We start from the raw sequence: 17387 nt of genomic DNA on the forward strand, positions 1-17387 counted from the left end.
CTCTGCATGTGGGCCTCTGGAAAATAAATCTATGGAAGCCTCCAGAGCACACTTGAGTATGTTAAACTCTAAGCCTCCAAATAAAGAGTTTAGCTCCACCACAGAGAAAAGCAACTTACAGCAAACAATATAAAGGCAGGAATGTGCTAGGGTCCCTGGATTTCTCTGCCTCTTAATTGAAAGTCATGGTTCACAATCCCAAGTGAACAACCTTAACCTCCTGCCAAACCTTGGGCTCTACAGTTGCTCTACAGTCCGTATTTCTAGCTGAAGTTTTGAGAGCATTTGAGCCTAAAGAGAGTTTGCCTTTAACTTACGGTTAACTCTCTTTGAGAGAAACAGTTCCCAGTAATGGAAGTCTAGGAAAGAGGAACAGCATCCCCTATAAGCTTTGCCCATGGTGTTCCCCATGATCTGTGCTTCACTTCCCCTCCAGCCACCACGGCTTTTCTGTTCCTTGAAAAAAGAACACTGAAGCACTTGAAGGAAGAAGCAATGAAAATACGTGAGTTCTTTTCCCCAGTATCACAGTGGCTACGATATGATAGGATCCTGCAGATATCCATTTGTTGATTGTAATTGTGTGGCCCTATAGAGCCTCCATTCTGTTGCCCATCATGATGATGAAAGCTCCTAAATACACAAATCCTGTGTGGATGGCTGGGCCAGGCCCTGAGGTCCTGATACAGCCTTTGGCTTGAGTGCCCAACTCCATATCTGGTGACTAACTATGTAGCTTACGTGCTGGGTCCAAAGGAACCAGAAACATTGTTATGATTCCAATCAATCCTGAAAGTTTCCCCGCAGATCCTAAACAAGAAGCATTCCTAGCCTCAGGAGCATAACATCACATGAATATCTGCAGCCAGAGTAACAATAGAGCCTGCAGTGTCCAGCTCTCATCTTTCAACTCTGGTTCAACTGATGTACCCAGAGTCTAGACCCCCAGGCTTTAATAGGGATCCACAGGTCCCAACAACCTATCATGATTCACACATTAAGCACAGGTGCCATGTGGTTGGCTCCACATTTAGTTTCCTACCTCTAGAGAAGGATGGAAAGAGATTGTGGATGGCAGATGCCATATCGAGAACAAAACAACCTCCAACACTGCTTGAAATTGAAGGTGGCATAGCCCGAGCTGTCTGATCACTGAGTATAAAATCTTTAGAGTAAACAACCCATTCAATAGTCTACATGAACAACCTTTTTCTTGAACTAATGAGGCAGTAATAGTCCAAGAGGAGGTGGTGGCTGAGGAAGAATCAGCCATTGTCATGCTTCTCCAAGACCACTCCCTAATTGCTGCTTTTATTTTGATGGAGGTTGCTGCCTTAAACATTTCCATTTTCCTGAACCCTGTCCATGGGTCTGCCTTCACTGAACCTGAGCAGAAGAGGAATGAGGGTAATGTTTGCTGTGACAAAGCATCCTATGCCACTATGCTTGCAGTCAGCTGAACGCTTCCCATATAGAAGATGTACATGAGAAGTGGTCCAAGACAGGCTCTGCCAGACAAGAAAAAAAATGAAGGGGTTTGTGAAAGTAGGTGTGGTTTTCATACACATCAATGAAATGAAGAAGTCGACAGGGCAAAGTCCATAACTGGAAATATCTATTAGATGCAATACTTCAGTACAGTTTGTATGTATTTGTTTGTGTGTGTGTGTGTTGTACACGTGTGAGCACAAAGGCCAGACAATGACAGCTAGTCTCCTACTCTCTTGCTGTCCTCTTCCTTGAAACAAGGTCTCTCACTGAAATTGCATCCAATATAACAACCAGCACAACACAGCAATCCTTTTGTCTCCATCCTGCCACAGCACCAGAGTAACATGCATGTGGCCATATTTTTCTTTTTACATGGGTGCTAGGGTTTTGTACTTGGGTCTTTATATTTTCATAGAAAGTGTGCTTGCCTACTGAAAGCTCTTCAAATGACTTTTGAATGTTCTTTCGAAGTTTCAAATAGTATTATTGAAGTGCTTTAGAATACAGAAAAAGATGAGAATCATCCCAATTCAATCTACAAAGAGAATAGTACAAAAAAGAAAGGAAGGAAGGAAGGAAGGAAGGAAGGAAGGAAGGAAGGAAGGAAGGAAGGAAGGAAGGAAGGAAAACAAACAGGCTACAGAAAGATTTGTTTGGGGGTATAGTAGTTTTCTAAATGAGATACGGGAAATTGGATCATTTGTGCCAGAAATTTAGGGTAGCTCACACAAGTATTTTGCTTATTTTCAGAAGGCATCCTAAGGAAGGCACTTGCAGATGCTAATGAACCATTCAGTAAGATGCAATCATAATTAATTACTTGATAACTGAGCAATGGATAGCAACATTTTAAAGTAGATAAACATGTCTACCAGAGAACTTGAGAACTCTTGTATGAGAATCAGATAAGATGCATCATTACCACTTCCACCACTTGAAATTCTTCAGATATTCAGTGTTCTGGAAACAAGTAGCTTAGCTTTCTGTCACTATTAAAAACAACAACAACAAAAGGCAAGATAAATTACTTGAAGAAAGAACAGTTCTATTTTGACTTGTGATTTTAGGAATTTTGTGAAAAGCTGATCTGGTTGCTGTGGTCTTGTAGAGAAGCAGAACATCCTGGCAGAGCTGCAGGGCGGAGCTAAAGTGCTCAGCTCAGCTCCTAGCCTGGAGCTAGAGAGAAGGTGCAGAGGGAGAAGGGGAGGAGAGGAAAAGGAGGAGGATGGAATGAGAGTGGGGTGAGAAAAAGGAATAAAAGGGAGAAAGAAAGGGAGCACAATCCCCTCAAAACATCCGTCCCACCTCACGGTGACCTGCTTCCCAATCACACCATTCTAGACACTAAGTCTTTGACACACTCTTCACAGCACAGGATAGATAAAGCTAAACTACGGCAACAAGAAAGACACATTATGAAAACATAATGTATTTGAATCTTTAGAACATAGTGAGAAAAAAATCATCATGTCCACAACAAAATCCAGACAGCAGCCTGATTCTATAAGTAGTTTTATTGACTATGGTTGTTTTCTAGCTAAAATGGCAGAGTTCAGTAACGGAAATAGAGATCCTATGATCTCCAAAACCAAAACTTTTTCTTATCTGGTCCTTCACAGGAAAATACTGACCACCCCAAAAGAACTTACTACGTGTTTGTGTGTGTGTGTGTGTGTGTGTGTGTGTACACAAGTACAAACATATATATATGTATATGTATATATATGCATATATACACACATATATATATAATAAAACCAATGGGGCTATCACATGCAAATGTAATCAATATCTTTTCCTATATTGTTTAGATGACAATATAGTGGGGAGGAATTCTATTAAAATAATAATGAGGGACTGAATAGATGACTTAGCAGGTATCATTGTTGCAGAGGACCTAAGTGTGGCTCCCAGCACCTACAGCTCCAGATCCAGGGGCATCTGAGGCTTCTAGCCTCCACATATACTTGCACTTGTATGTACATAGACACACATACATGTAATTAGAGACACAAAAAATGTTTTCTTTCTTACTAATTTTTATTATTTTGAGAACTCAGTATATGAGTATCGTATTTACACCCATAATTTATACCCTTTCCCCTTCCCTCTTCAACTCCCCATCCCTCCTTCCACTTCCTCTCAAATTCATGAGCTCTTCTTTAATTAATATTGTTATATATGTATATGTTCAAGTGTCTAAGGATAACCACTCTGTATTGGATAACCTTATCAAGAGACTGGTCCTAAAGAAACTCATTCGCTGTAGGAACTTGAGCAGTTTATCCCATCTCCATGGCATATCAATGGGTAATGTCATTTATGCAGGTCTTTAAGCAACCACATTGTTGAGCTGGCATAGGGGCAACTTCCTTGTCAAGTCAAGAAGACACTGCCTCATGCAGGTGTGCTGGTCCTTGGCTCTTGCAATCTTCTCCCCTCCCCTTTTGCTATTTTCCCATAAGTGTAAGAACTTGCTGTAGATGCATCAATTGGAGTTGGGCACCCATGGTGAGTGGTTCTCTGCATTTTGACCAATCATCTCCTGTAATGGTCCCTACAAGCTGCAAAAAGGAGTTTCTTTGATGAGGGGTAGCCTCTATTACCTCCCAGGACTTGCCATTATTACTGAAGATGCCACACACTTCAGCCACCAGACTTGGAAGAATTACTAGAATTGACCTAGAAGCCCTCTCCTGGAGAACTAGTTTTCATAATAGTCACAGGTGCTGTGCCAGCTGCCAGAGGAGAAAAGGTATTGATAGTCCTACCCAGTTGTCACAAGCCACAACAATGACCAGCATGGTAAACTATCCAGAATGATGCAATGTGGCTTTTTATTTTTAGAGTGACCAGTTGGGTTTAAGGACCACTCAACAGGAAGCAATTTATGTCTGGAACTGTAAACATAGCCAACCACCCTTGCTAAAAACGTCATGGACCATAGAAGGTAACTCACCACTGTGTCACTCACCATTTTCCTAAATGGATGTGATTCCTAACTGTATTCTAACTAGTTGTCCTTATACCAATGGATAAAATATACATTTTAAACTTAAAAAACAACTAAATGACAAAGTTGGTAGGAATAAGCATAAATATGCAGAGGCTGGAGAGATGGCTCAGTGGTTAAGAGCACTTCCTGCTCTTCCAGAGGACCTGGGCTGATTTCCAGCACACACAAGGTAGTTCATAGCCACCTGTAGCCTCAGTCCAAGGGATACAACACCCTCTTCTGACTTCTGTGTGAATCTGACATAAACATGATGAACACACACATGGAGGCAAAACACTCACACACAAAAATAAAATAAAATAAAACTTTAAATACATACATAAACTTCAAGAATAAAACATAAAAGCTATGAAACTTTGCCCAGGCATAAAAGAAACATTAAAGGTTGCATTTATAAGGGAAAGAACATTATAAAAGCACCAATTATCCCTAAATATTACAAATTAAATGCTATTCATGGGGAAATTTCAGTGATTATTTTGGGAAACATGAGTTCTAGAACTGGAATCAAAAACAGAAAATGTACCATAGTAGCTAACAATATTTGGGAAACAATTGAGTAGAAATAGCAATGTGATAAAAAAAATACACCATACAACTAATAATTAAAGTTATATAATGCAAATGTAATAAAAAAAATAATGAAAGGAAAAAAACAAATTAGGAACTGATGAATGTACATGGAAATATAGCCTTTAATAAAAATTAATATTTCCAGATATTAGAGAAATAAGAGATTGTTTAAAAAATGATTTTGGAGAAATTTTCCACATACTTAAAAATTAGAAACCTATTTCAAAGGTTATTCAAAACAAAATTCCTGATGGACTGAAGATCTAAACAAAAGCAAAAAGGAGTATTAGGCATAACATTCATGATTTTGTTTTTAGTCTTGGGATAGAAGCTTGCTCTAAATGGCTAACAATAAACTCTGAAGTCATAAAGAAAAAGATTACCAACTCACCCTTCTAAATTTTCAGTTTCTAAAAAATAAAATAAAATAGATAACTAAGCTAAATTTTCAGTTTCTAAAAAATAAAATAAAATAGATAACTAAGCACAGTAGAAAAGTTAAAATATGTCTGAGAAGAAAAATTTGAGATATCCGAACAACTAATTTAAAATGTGAAGAATTCCAATGAATCCATAATAAAAGTTTAAACACCCCAACTAAAACTCTCAGGGTATCAAGGGATAACTAATAGAAAATATGCTTATTGTATATGTTGGACCTCACTTGCAATCAAAATGCCACTCGAAATAAAATAATAACACCTTTTTGATACACATTTTGAAGAAAATTTCATAGGCTGATGAAAAGAATGTGTATTTGGGGGTATTGTGCCAGACAGATTTCTGTTCAATCCAGTTGATCTACTATATCATTAAATTTGCATATTTCTATTTTTATTTTTGATTGGAAAGAAGAACTGTCAGTTCATGAGAGCAAAATATTGAAATCTCCCACTATCATGCTGGTGCTAATTTATAGCGTTACACTAACAGTATTTTTTAAATATTAGTTACACTTTATTAACTTTGTATCCCAGCTGTATCCCCCTCCCTCATTCCCTCCCAATCCCACCCCCCCCCATCTCCTTCCTGCCCCTTTCCAAGTCCACTGATAGGGGAGGACCTCCTCCCCTTTCATCTGACCCTGGTTTATCAGGTATCTTCAGGACTGACTAGTCCTCCTCTGTGGCCTAGCAGGGCTGCTCCTCCCTTGGGGGGGGGGGCTCAAAGAGCTCACCATTGAGTTCATGTCAGAAATAGTCCCTGTTCCCCTTATTAGGGTACCCACTTGGATACTGAGTTATCATGGGCTACATCCGAGCAGAGGTTCTAGGTATATCCATACATGGTCTTTGGTTGGAGAAACAGTCTCATATAAGACCCCTCTGAACAGATATATTTGGTCCTTGTGGAGCTCCTGTCCTCTCCAGGTCATGTTAACTCCCCCTTCTTTCATATGATTCCCTGCACTCTGCCGGAGGTTTGGTTATGAGTCTTAGTATCTGCTTTGATACACTGCTAGGCAGAGTCTTTCAGAGGCCCTCTGCAGTAGGCTCCTGTCCTGTTAGTTGTTTTCTCCTACATCTAATATCCATCCCATTTGCCTTTCTAAGTGAGGGTTGATCATCTTACCCCGGGTCCTCTTTCTTGTTTATCTTCTTTAGGTGTATAGATTTCAGTATATTTATCATATCTTATAGGTCTATATAAGTGAGTATATACCATGTATGTCTTTCTGCTTTTGGGATACCTCACTCAGGGTGATTTTTTTCTAGGTCCCACCATTTACCTGTAAATTTCATGAGTTCCTTTTTTTAATTGCTGAGTAGTATTCCACTGAGTAAAAGTACAATTTCTGTATCCATTCCTCAACTGAGGGACATCTAGGTTGTTTCCAGGTTCTGGCTATTACAGATAAAGCTGCTACAAACATGGTTGAGCAAATGTTCTTGTTGTGTACTTGAGCATCACACTAACAGTATTTTTAAAACAAAAAATTGGACATACCCATTCAGAAAATACATGTTTAGAATGGTGATGTCCTCCTCATGGTCTGTTCCCCTAATCAGTATGACGTGACCCTTTTTATCTTTCTCTCTAGTTTTGGTGTGAAGTCTGTTTTGTCAGATATTAGAGTAGTGACACCTGCTTGCTTCGTACATTCTTTTTTTTTTTTTAAACACATTTTCTGTCCTTTCACCCTGACTAGTACTGATCTTTTCTGGAGGTTACAAATAAAGAGTCACTGTTCCTTTATCCTATATGATAGCTTGAACCTTTTCACTAGGCAGTTGTATCATTAATATTCAAAATTACTATCAAAAGATATATAGTGATTGGTGCCATGTTGTTGGTTTTGTTTTGTTTTGTTTTGTTTTTCCCCTCTTTCTTTTCCCTCTTTTTTCCCCTCTTTTTTCCCCTGTTTACTTATGACTTTAACATGGTTTATTGTTTCATGTGGCCTAGTAGATAGATTTAGTTTGTTTTTTTGTTTTTTTTTTTTCCAGCCTGAAAGATTCCTTCAAGTATTATAGAGAGAACTGGTCTGGTGGTCATAAATTTCTTTAGGTTGTGAGGAGCCAGTAATGATAGTGTAGCAGAGGCCAGAGGCCTCGAACTAGACCAACGATTCATTACAAGGAACATTTACAAGTACTGTGTGATATACCATGACACACCACAGCTTCCATGGCAAGATTTTGTCAAAGAAACCCCACACTCCACTTGCTAGGGGACACATGAAGACCAAGCTGCCCATCAGTTACATATGTGTGGGGGCCTAGGTTAGGTCCATGTTTGCTCTTTGGCTGCTGCTTCAGTCTCTGTAATTCCGCCATAGGCCTAGGTTAGTTGACTCTGTTGATCTTCTTGTCAACTGCTTGTCCCCTGCAAGTCCTTTTATCTTCCACAAGACTCCCTAAGCTCCGCCTAAGGTTTGGTTATGGGTTCAGCATCTGTTTTAATCCGCTGCTGCATGGACCCTCTCAGAGGACAGCTGCCTCTAGGTTCCTATATGCAAGCGTAGCAGAGTATCATTAATAGTGTCAGGGGTTGCCTTTCTCCTATGGTGTGGGTCTCATTTTAGGGCAGTTATTGCTTGACCATTCCTTCAATCTGCACTCCATCTTTATTCCTGAATTTCTTGTAGGTAGGGAAAATTTGGGGTCGAAGGTTTCATGGATGGTTTGGTGTCCCCTCTCTCCACTGGATATCCTGCCATGACGTGACAACTTCAGTCTCCATGTCTCCTGCTACTAGGAGTCTCAGTTAGAGTCATCTACATATTCTCTCAGTGGCTTATCCTGTGGCACCTCTCCAGCTTGTCCCAGAGATGTCTTCCCCTTGGTTTCCCTTCTCTCTCCTTGCCCTCTCGCCTCTCAATCCCAATGTCCCAACCATCATTTTCCTCCCGACACCTTCTCCACCCAGTTTCCATAGTTCATCCACTTCTGCTGTCTATTCTATATCCCCTTCTGGGTGGAATTCAAGCACCATTCCTCGGGCCCTCCTGGTTACTTAGCTTCTTTGGGGTCTGTGGCTTTTAGTATAATTATTCTGTACTATATGGCTAATAACCACTTATAAGTGAGTACATACCAAATGTGTCTCTCTGGGTCTAGGTTACCTCACTCAGGATGATCTTTTCTAGTTCTATCCATTTGTTTGCAAATTTTATGATTTCCTTATTTTTAATTGCTGAGAGGTATTTCGTTGTGTAAGTGTACCATATTTTCTTTATCCATTTTTTGGTTAAGGACATGTAGAATATATACAGCTTCTGGCTATTATGAATAAAGCTGCTATGAACATAGTTGAGGAAGTGTCCTTGTGGTATGGTGGAGCATCTTTTGGGTAAATTCCCGGGAGTGGTATAGCTGGGTCTTGAGGTAGAACTATTCTCAATTTTCTGAGAAAACACCAGATTAATTTTCAAGGTGATTTTACAGCTTTGGACGACCACCAGCAATGGAGGAGTGTTCACCTTTCTCCACAACCTCACCAGAATGTGCTGTTACTTGAGTTTTTGATCTTAGCCATTCTGACAGGCGTAAAGTGGAATCTCAGAGTGGTTCTGATTTGCATTTCCCTGATGACTAAGGATGCTGAACATTTCTTTAAGTGCTGCTTGGATTTTAGTTTTGTTCATGGTCATAAATCTAGATGTATTTTTATTCTTCTACATGCAGACATCCAATTAGACCAGCACCATTTGTTGAAGATGCTTTCTTTTTTCCATTGTATGTATTTGGCTTCTTTGTAAAAAATAAAATAAAATAAAGTGTCTATAAGTGTCTGTGGGTGTATTTCTGTGTCTTTGATTCAATTCCATTGATCAACCTATCTCTTTTTATGCCAATACTATCTGTTTTTTTATTACTGGTTTGTAGTATAACTTGAAATCAGAGATGGTGATATCTTCAGAAGTTCATTTATTTTAGAGGATTGTTTTTACTATCCTTGCTTTGTTTGAGTTTTTTTTCCTATGAAGTTGAGGACTGTTCTTTCAAGTTCTGTAAAGAATTGTGTTGGAATTTTGATGTGACTTGCATTGAATTTATAGATTGCTTTTGGTAAAATGCCCATATTTTACTATGTTAATCCTACTGATCCACAAACATGGGACATCTTTCCATCTTCTGATATCATCTTCAGTTTCTTTCTTCAGAGACTTGAAGTTCATGTCATATAGGTCTTTCCCTTGCTTGGTTAGAGTTACACCAAGATATTTTATATTATTTGTGGCTATTGTGAAGGGTGTTGTTTCCGTAATTTCTTTCTCAGCCCATTTTTTATTTTATAAAGTAGGGCTACTGACTTTTTTAAAGTTAATTTTGTATCTAGCTACTTTGCTGAAAGTATTTATCATCTGTAGGAGTTCTCTGGTAGGATTTTGGGGGTTGCTTATGCATACTATCATTTCAGCTGCAAATAGTGATACTTTGACTTCTTCCTTTCCTTTTTGTATCCCCTTGACCTTCTTCAGTTGTCTTACATTGCACTATCTAGGACATCAAGCACTATGGTGAATAGATATGGAAAGAGTGGACACCCTTGTCTTGTCCCTGATTTTAGTAAAATTGCTTTAAGTTTCTTTTCACTTAATTTGATGTTGACTATAGTCTTGCTGTGTACTGCCTTCATCATATTTAAGTATGGGCCTTGTATCCGTGTTTATCCAAGACTTTTATCATGAAGAAGTATTGGATTTTGTCAAAGGCTTTTTCAGCATCTAATGAGATGATTGTGCTTTTTTTTTCTTTCAATTTGTTTTTATAGTGGATTACATTGATAGATTTTGTATGTTGAACTATCCCTGCATCCTTGTATGAAGCCTACTTGATCATAGAGGATGATGTTTTTTTATGAGTTCTTGGTTTGTATTTTACTGAATTTTTTGCATCAATATTCATGACAGATATTGGTCTAAAATTCTCTTTGTGAATCTTTGTGTGGCTTAGGCGTCAAAGTGAGTGTAGCTTCATATATTGAGTTTAGCAATGTTTCTTCGGTTTCTATTTTGTGGAATAGTTTGAGGAGTATTGCTATTGGTTCTTCTTGGAAAGTCCGGTAGAATTCTTCACTGAAACTGTCTGTGCCTGGGCTTTACTCTTTAATTCTTAGGGGTTATATTGTTAACCTGATTTTGATTTAACTTTGGTAAGTGGAATCTATCAAGAGAATCATCTATTTCATTTGATTTTCCAGTTTTGTGAATATGGGCTTTTGAAGTAAGACCTAATGATTCTTTGGATTTCCTCGGTGGTTGTTGTCATGTCCACCATAACATTTCTGATTTTGTTAATTTGGATATTATATTTCTGCCTTTTAGTTACTTGGGCCAAGGGTTTGTCGATTTCATTGATTTTCTCAAAGAACCAGCTCTTGGGTTCATTGAATTTTTGTATCATTCTCTTTGTTTCCAATTTATTGACTTCAGCCCGGAGTTTATTTCTTACCATCTATTCCTCTTTGGTGTGGTTTTTTCCTTCTGTTCTAGAGCTTTCAGATGTAATGTTAAGTTGCTGATATGTGATCGCTCCAGTTTCTTCATGAAGGTGCTTAGTGCCATGAACTTTTTTCTTAGCACTGCTTTTATTATGTCCCATAAGTTTGGGTACATTGTGGATTTTTTTTTCATTGACCTCCAGAAAGTCTTTAATTTCTTTAATTTCTTCCCTGACACAGTGGTCACTGAATAAAGAGTTGTTCAGTTTCCATGAGTTTGTAGGCTTTCTATTGTTTCTGTTGTTGTTGAGTTCCAGCTTTAATTCATGGTGGTCTGATAAGATACAAAGGGTTATTTCAATCTTCATGTATCATTTGAGGCTTGCTTTGTGACCAATAATTTTGGAGAAGGTTCCATGAGATGCTGAGAAGAAGGTATACTCTTTTGTGTTTGGGTGAAATGTTCTAGAGATATCTGTTTGGTCCATTTGATTCATAACCAATTAGTTTCATTATTTCTCTGTTCAGCTTATGTCTCATTGACCTGTCAGTTGGTGAGAGTGTGGTGTTACAATCTTCCACTACTAGTATGGGGGGGGGGGAAGTTCAATGTGTGATTTAAGCTCTTGCAGTGTTTCTTTTACATGTAGGTGCCCTTACATTGAGGGAAAATATGTTCAGAATTGAAATGTCATCTTGGTGGATTTTTCCTTTGATGAGTATGAAGTGCCATTCCCCATTTCTTTTGATTACTTTTACTTAAAAGTCTATTTTATTAGATATTAGATTATCTGCTCATGCCTGTTTCTTGAATCCTTTTGCTTGGAAAACTTTTCCTAGCCCTTTACTCTGAGTTGATATCTTTCTTTGTTGCTGAGGTGTGTTTCTTGTATGCAGTAGAATGATGGATCTTGCTTTAGCGTCCACTCTGTTAGCCTATGTCTTTTTATTGAGAAATTGAGTTCATTGACTTCAGTGCTGCAGATAGTCCCTAATGACTGCTGTCTCTGGGACGGCAGGCAGAGCTGTGACTCAGGAAATCATGCACCAAAGTCACAGTGCAGACCTCACCACTGCTGGTTGGCCCCAATGGCTGTGCCTCTTCTCCCCTGGTTTGATAAGTTCATCTACAGACCTTTTACTTTAAAAATAAAAGCTTTCTGTGTCTTATCTTTCAATTTTTAATTATGTATAATACTTAAACCTATTGGTGTGTAAACTTACCTAGCTGTGTGCATGCACAAACAAACTGGAGACTATCTGAAACTAATAATGTCAATCATTAATAGCTGAGAGCTCTAGTAAGAAAAGTGAAATATGCTACAATGAGGTAGCGAAATGAGCACTTTACCCTTTATTTTACATACTTCTTGATGCTTAAATTTGTGTAACATGTACTATTTTTGCAACTTTGATAGCACAGTATTTATTATGTCCCTTGAATACCCTTCCCCCTTCATTCATCGCAATTATACATACAATGATTTCTTGTTTAATTTTCTCTTCTGATTTCTCTCCTCAGAATAAAGTCCTAAGGGCAGTGTCTCTAGGACTGAGCTACTACTGAGAATGAATTCCATCTACAGGAATAAGGGGGTTGTATAGAGAGCATAATGATTGAGTTCTTGAGATGAGCAGAAGTAGAATAAGTAGGCACAAGATGCTGAAGATCCTTGAGATGTAATAAGTGAACTAGGACTACCAGCAACCAGGTAGTGCTCACAGCAGAAACATTTCTCAGAGTACTCAGAGTGAACATCCAAAATCAGTGGTGTGTGTTCCGCTGAGTAGTGAGTATTCCCTTCCTCTGTCAATGTGTCGCTGTTTGCAGATGATATGATAATATATATATATACATATATATGTGTGTGTGTGTGTGTGTGTGTGTGTGTGTGTGTGTGTGTGAGCTGCAAAATTCTACCAGAGAACTATAGCTGATAAATACCTTCATCAAAATGGCTGAATACAAAATCAAAAAGATCAGTAGTTCTTTTATATACAAACAATAAACTGGCAGAGAACAAAATTAGGAAAACACAGCCTTCACAATAGCCACAAATAACATAAAATATCTTGGCATAACTCTAACCAAACAAGTGAAAGACCTGTGTGACAAGAACTTCAAGTATCTAATGAAAGAAAAGATATCAGAAGGTGGAAAGATCTCCCATGTTCACGGATCAGTAGGATTAACATAGTAGAAATGGCCATCTTACCAAAAGCAATCTACATATTCAATACAGTTCCCATCAAAATTCCAACACAATTCTTTATAGACCTTAAAAAAAACAATTCTCAGGGTCATATGGAAAAATAAAAACCCAGGATAGCTAAAACAATCCTGCACAATAAAAGAACTTCTGGAGGTATTAACATCCATGATTTCAAACTGTATTACAGAGCAATAGTAGTAAAAGCAGCATGGTATTGGCACAAAAATATTCGGATTGATTAATGGAATTGAATTGAAGTCTCAGATGTAAATCCACACATATATGGACACCTGAAATTTTATGAAGAAGCCAAAGATATACAATGGAAGAAAGAAAGCTTCTTCAACAAATGGTACTGGACTAATTGGATGTTTGCATATAGAAGAATGCAAACATATGCGTATTTATCACCCTGCACAAAACTCAATACCAAGTAGATCAAAGACCTCAACATAAAACCAGAAACCCCAACCAAGCACAATGCATGAAGAGGACTAAACCCCTGTGCAGATGTAGTTCATAGACTCAGTCTCCAAGTGGGTTCCTGAGTAAAGGGAGCAGAGGCTATGTCTGGCATGAACTCAGTGGCAGGCTCTCTGATCACCTCCCCCTGGGAGGTGCAGCCTTGCCAGGCCACAGAGGAAGACAATGCAACCAGTCCTGATGAGACCTGATAGGTTCTGGTCAGATAGAAGGGGAGGAGGACCTCCCCTATGAGTGGACTAGGGGAAGGGTATAGGGGAGAAGAGAGAAGAAGGGTGGGAATATGAGAAAATGGAGGAGGGGGCCACAGCTGGAATACAAAGTGAATAAATTGTAACAAGTAATAAATAAAATTTAAAAAAACAGATACAGTAAATCTAATAAAAGAGAAAGCAGGGAATAGCCTTGAACTCACTGGTACAGAAGACAAGTACCAATCAAGTTTCTGAACAGAACACCAACAGCTCAAACACTAAGATCAATAAATGAGACCTCATGAAACTGAAAAGCTTCTGCAAGGACAGCATCAATAGGCCAAAACAGCAGCCTACAGAATGGGAAAAGATCTTCACCAGCCCTACAACTGACAGAGGGCTAATATCCAAAATATATAAAGAACTCAAGAAACTAAACACCAACCAACCAAATAATCCAATTAGAAAATGGTTTACAGAGCTAAACAGAGAATTCTCAACAGAGGAACCTCTAATATCCAAAAAGCACTTTTAAAAAAGTTCAACATCATTAGTCATCAGGAATATGTAAATCAAAATGACTCTGTGATTCCATCCTATACCCATGAGAACAGCTAAGATCAAAAACTCAAGTGACAGGACATGCTGGACAGGATGTGGAGAAAGGAAGACACTTGAATCTCACTGAGAAGGGGAAATAGAATAGACATCAGGGGTGGATGGAAGGAGAAAATCTGGTGGGGGAGGGGTGGTTAGGGGAGCAGAAGGGACCAAGTGAGGAGAGAACAGAGGGAGAGAGTATGGCGAGAGAGAACTGGACATCTCTGGGATGAGCTTGAAACCTAGGACAATGGGAATTCCCAGGATTCTATGAGGGTGACTATAGCTAACACTTCAAGCAATGGGTGATACAGAGCCTGAAAAAGCCACAGCCACAAAACCTTAAACCCACAATTTGTCCTGCCAACAAATGTGCACAGACGAAGATGGAGCAAAACTTGAGGGAATGACCAACCAAAGACTGGCCCAGCTTGAGACCCATGCCATGAGAGAGAGCCCACACCTGACACTACTAATGCTATCCTGTTATACTTCCAGACAGGGGCCTAGAACAACTGTCATCAGAGAGCTTCACCAGCAACCGATGGAAACACTTGGAGGAGTTTGGAGAATTCCAAGAAAGAGAGGATCTAAGGACTGGAGGAGCCAGAGAGAAATGACAGCACAAGAAAACATACAGAACCAACTAGCCTGGGCACATAAGGTTAGCTGAGCCACCAAATAAAGAGCATACACAGGATGGACCTAGGCCCTCGCTCATGTGGGACTCCTAACAGCAGGAGCAGGGATTATTTCTGACTCTATTGTCTGCCTTGGGATCCCTTTTCTTTAACTGGGCTGCCTTGCCTGGCCACAACAGGAGAAGATGTGCTTAGTCCTACTACAACTTGATTTTCAAAGACAGGTTGATATTCTTGGAAGACCTCCTTTTTTCTGAGCTTCTTCTGAGGAGAAAGGAAGGATGGGAAGATGGTGGGAAGATGAGGTGAGAGGGAGGGACTGGGGAAAGAGGAGGGAAAGGAAGCTGCGATCAGGATGTAAAATAAATAAGTTAATTAATTAATTAAGAAAGCGTCGGTCAGCTTGCCAGAAATATATTAGAATATCCTTTGCCAATTCATGTTACTAAATCTTAAAATAGTGCTGGTTCAATGGAGTTTCTTTGTTTTGGTTTGGTTTTTACTTTTTTTTTTTTGTGAGAATAAGCACCTTTCCTTTTTTATATAAAATTGTACTTAGTTAATGTACAAAATAACAATTGTAAAAATAAAATATGCACCTATATTTCTTCTCATTTTGGTTACCATCTTTTTTTATCTGACTTGTAGAAGTTCATTTATATTTATTATTGTCACTTCTAGTTTTTTAATAGCATGCATTATATAACGTTGTAAATATTATTTCTAGTTTCTATAGTGAAGAATTAACTTTTTAAGCATCATATCAATTTTTTTTCTTTGAGGCTTTAACAATTGTATTTTTTAAAGTCCCCCTTCAGCTGAAGAGATGGTTCTGCAATTAAGATTGCACTCTGCTCCGGCAGAGGATATTAGATTCCTAAATTGGGCAGCTCCCAACTGCCTGTAATTCTAGCACCAAGAGATCTGATCCCTCTAACCTCTAGGGTCACCTGAATTTACGTGTACACACACACACACGTAGACATAATAAAAAATAAAATAATCTTAAAAAGTTGCCCTTTCATCAAAGACAAAATATTCTGTGTTTATGTCTATCTCTTTTCATTTTCAACTTTATGCTTCTGAGCAGAACAGGGGTCCCTGTGTGGCTGCTCACCATCATCTGGACACTGCAGGCACAATCCTCAGGTGGCAGTTCCTGGCCTGTGTTCCAGCCCACCCTGTCAGCTATCCTCAGGGACCATCTGCTCACATCCCCTCCACAATCTCCTTTGGCTCCCAAGGTTCCAGTTGTCTGTGAGAAAAAAAGAAAAAAAAATCCACCGAAACACTGAGTGCACCACTGTTTTCAGTTTTCCAGAGCTGACTTCAGGGATCCTGCAGAAAACAAAGCCAAACAAAAAGCCGCCCCTGCCACCACCCACAGAGGCTGAAACCCGAGGACCAGCCTGTGGCTTAGTGGGTAGGAAGTCCGTGTGATCCCTGGACAGCCTTTGTAGGTTTCTCCGCTGTTTCCTGGCAGGAGTTAGCAGTGGGTGGTGGTGAGAGGATCTGAAAAATCTTGGCAGGTCTCAGTCTGGACAAACTTTTAAGGAGGAGTTCTCACAACTCCATTAGCTGCCAACATGGGAAGAAAGCGCCCACACGTACACTGTCCCTTGGTCGCTCAGAGCCAGAAAAACGTTCCCACAATGCCCTAGGACCTGGGAATTCCTGTACTTGTCCGAAGTTAGGGTAGGCTTATACTACTGCACTTTTAAAGAGAAGAAAAGTATTTCTGGATATCCTTATCCCCGATGGTGGTTTAAGTGGCTATTTGAACACGTGGTTACCAGTTGATGGTACTGTTTGGGGGTGATGGTATAGCATTGCTGAGGAAGTACATCATTGTGGGTGGGCTTCCCAGGCTCGTAGACTCACTCTGCTTCCTGCTTGTAGTTGAAGATGTGGTTGCTTCGTTTCCTGCTCCAGTTGCCCGCTGTTATGCTTCTCCCACCATGATACCCCTTTCTCCCTCTGAAAGTGTAAGCCAAAATAAACCTTTTCATCTATACGCTGCCTTGGTCATGGTATGTTAACATAGCAATAGAAAAGTAATACGAGCATTGTTACCACAGGGTAGGGTTGCTGTTAAGAACCTGATTAACTCTGTTGGAGGGATGTGGAAGACTTTGGAACTTTGCTTAAGTAAAGCAGCTATATGTTGTGAGCATAGTTGACCAACCATTCTAGTAGGAGCTTGGAAGACAATAGTGCTGAAAGTAACTGGCGGAAAGCCAGCTTAAGAGGTTTTAGAGGGGAACAGTATTAGCAACTGGCTAAAGACCGT

Source organism: Meriones unguiculatus, chromosome 12, assembly GCF_030254825.1.
Source record: "Meriones unguiculatus strain TT.TT164.6M chromosome 12, Bangor_MerUng_6.1, whole genome shotgun sequence".
Taxonomy (NCBI): domain Eukaryota; kingdom Metazoa; phylum Chordata; class Mammalia; order Rodentia; family Muridae; genus Meriones; species Meriones unguiculatus.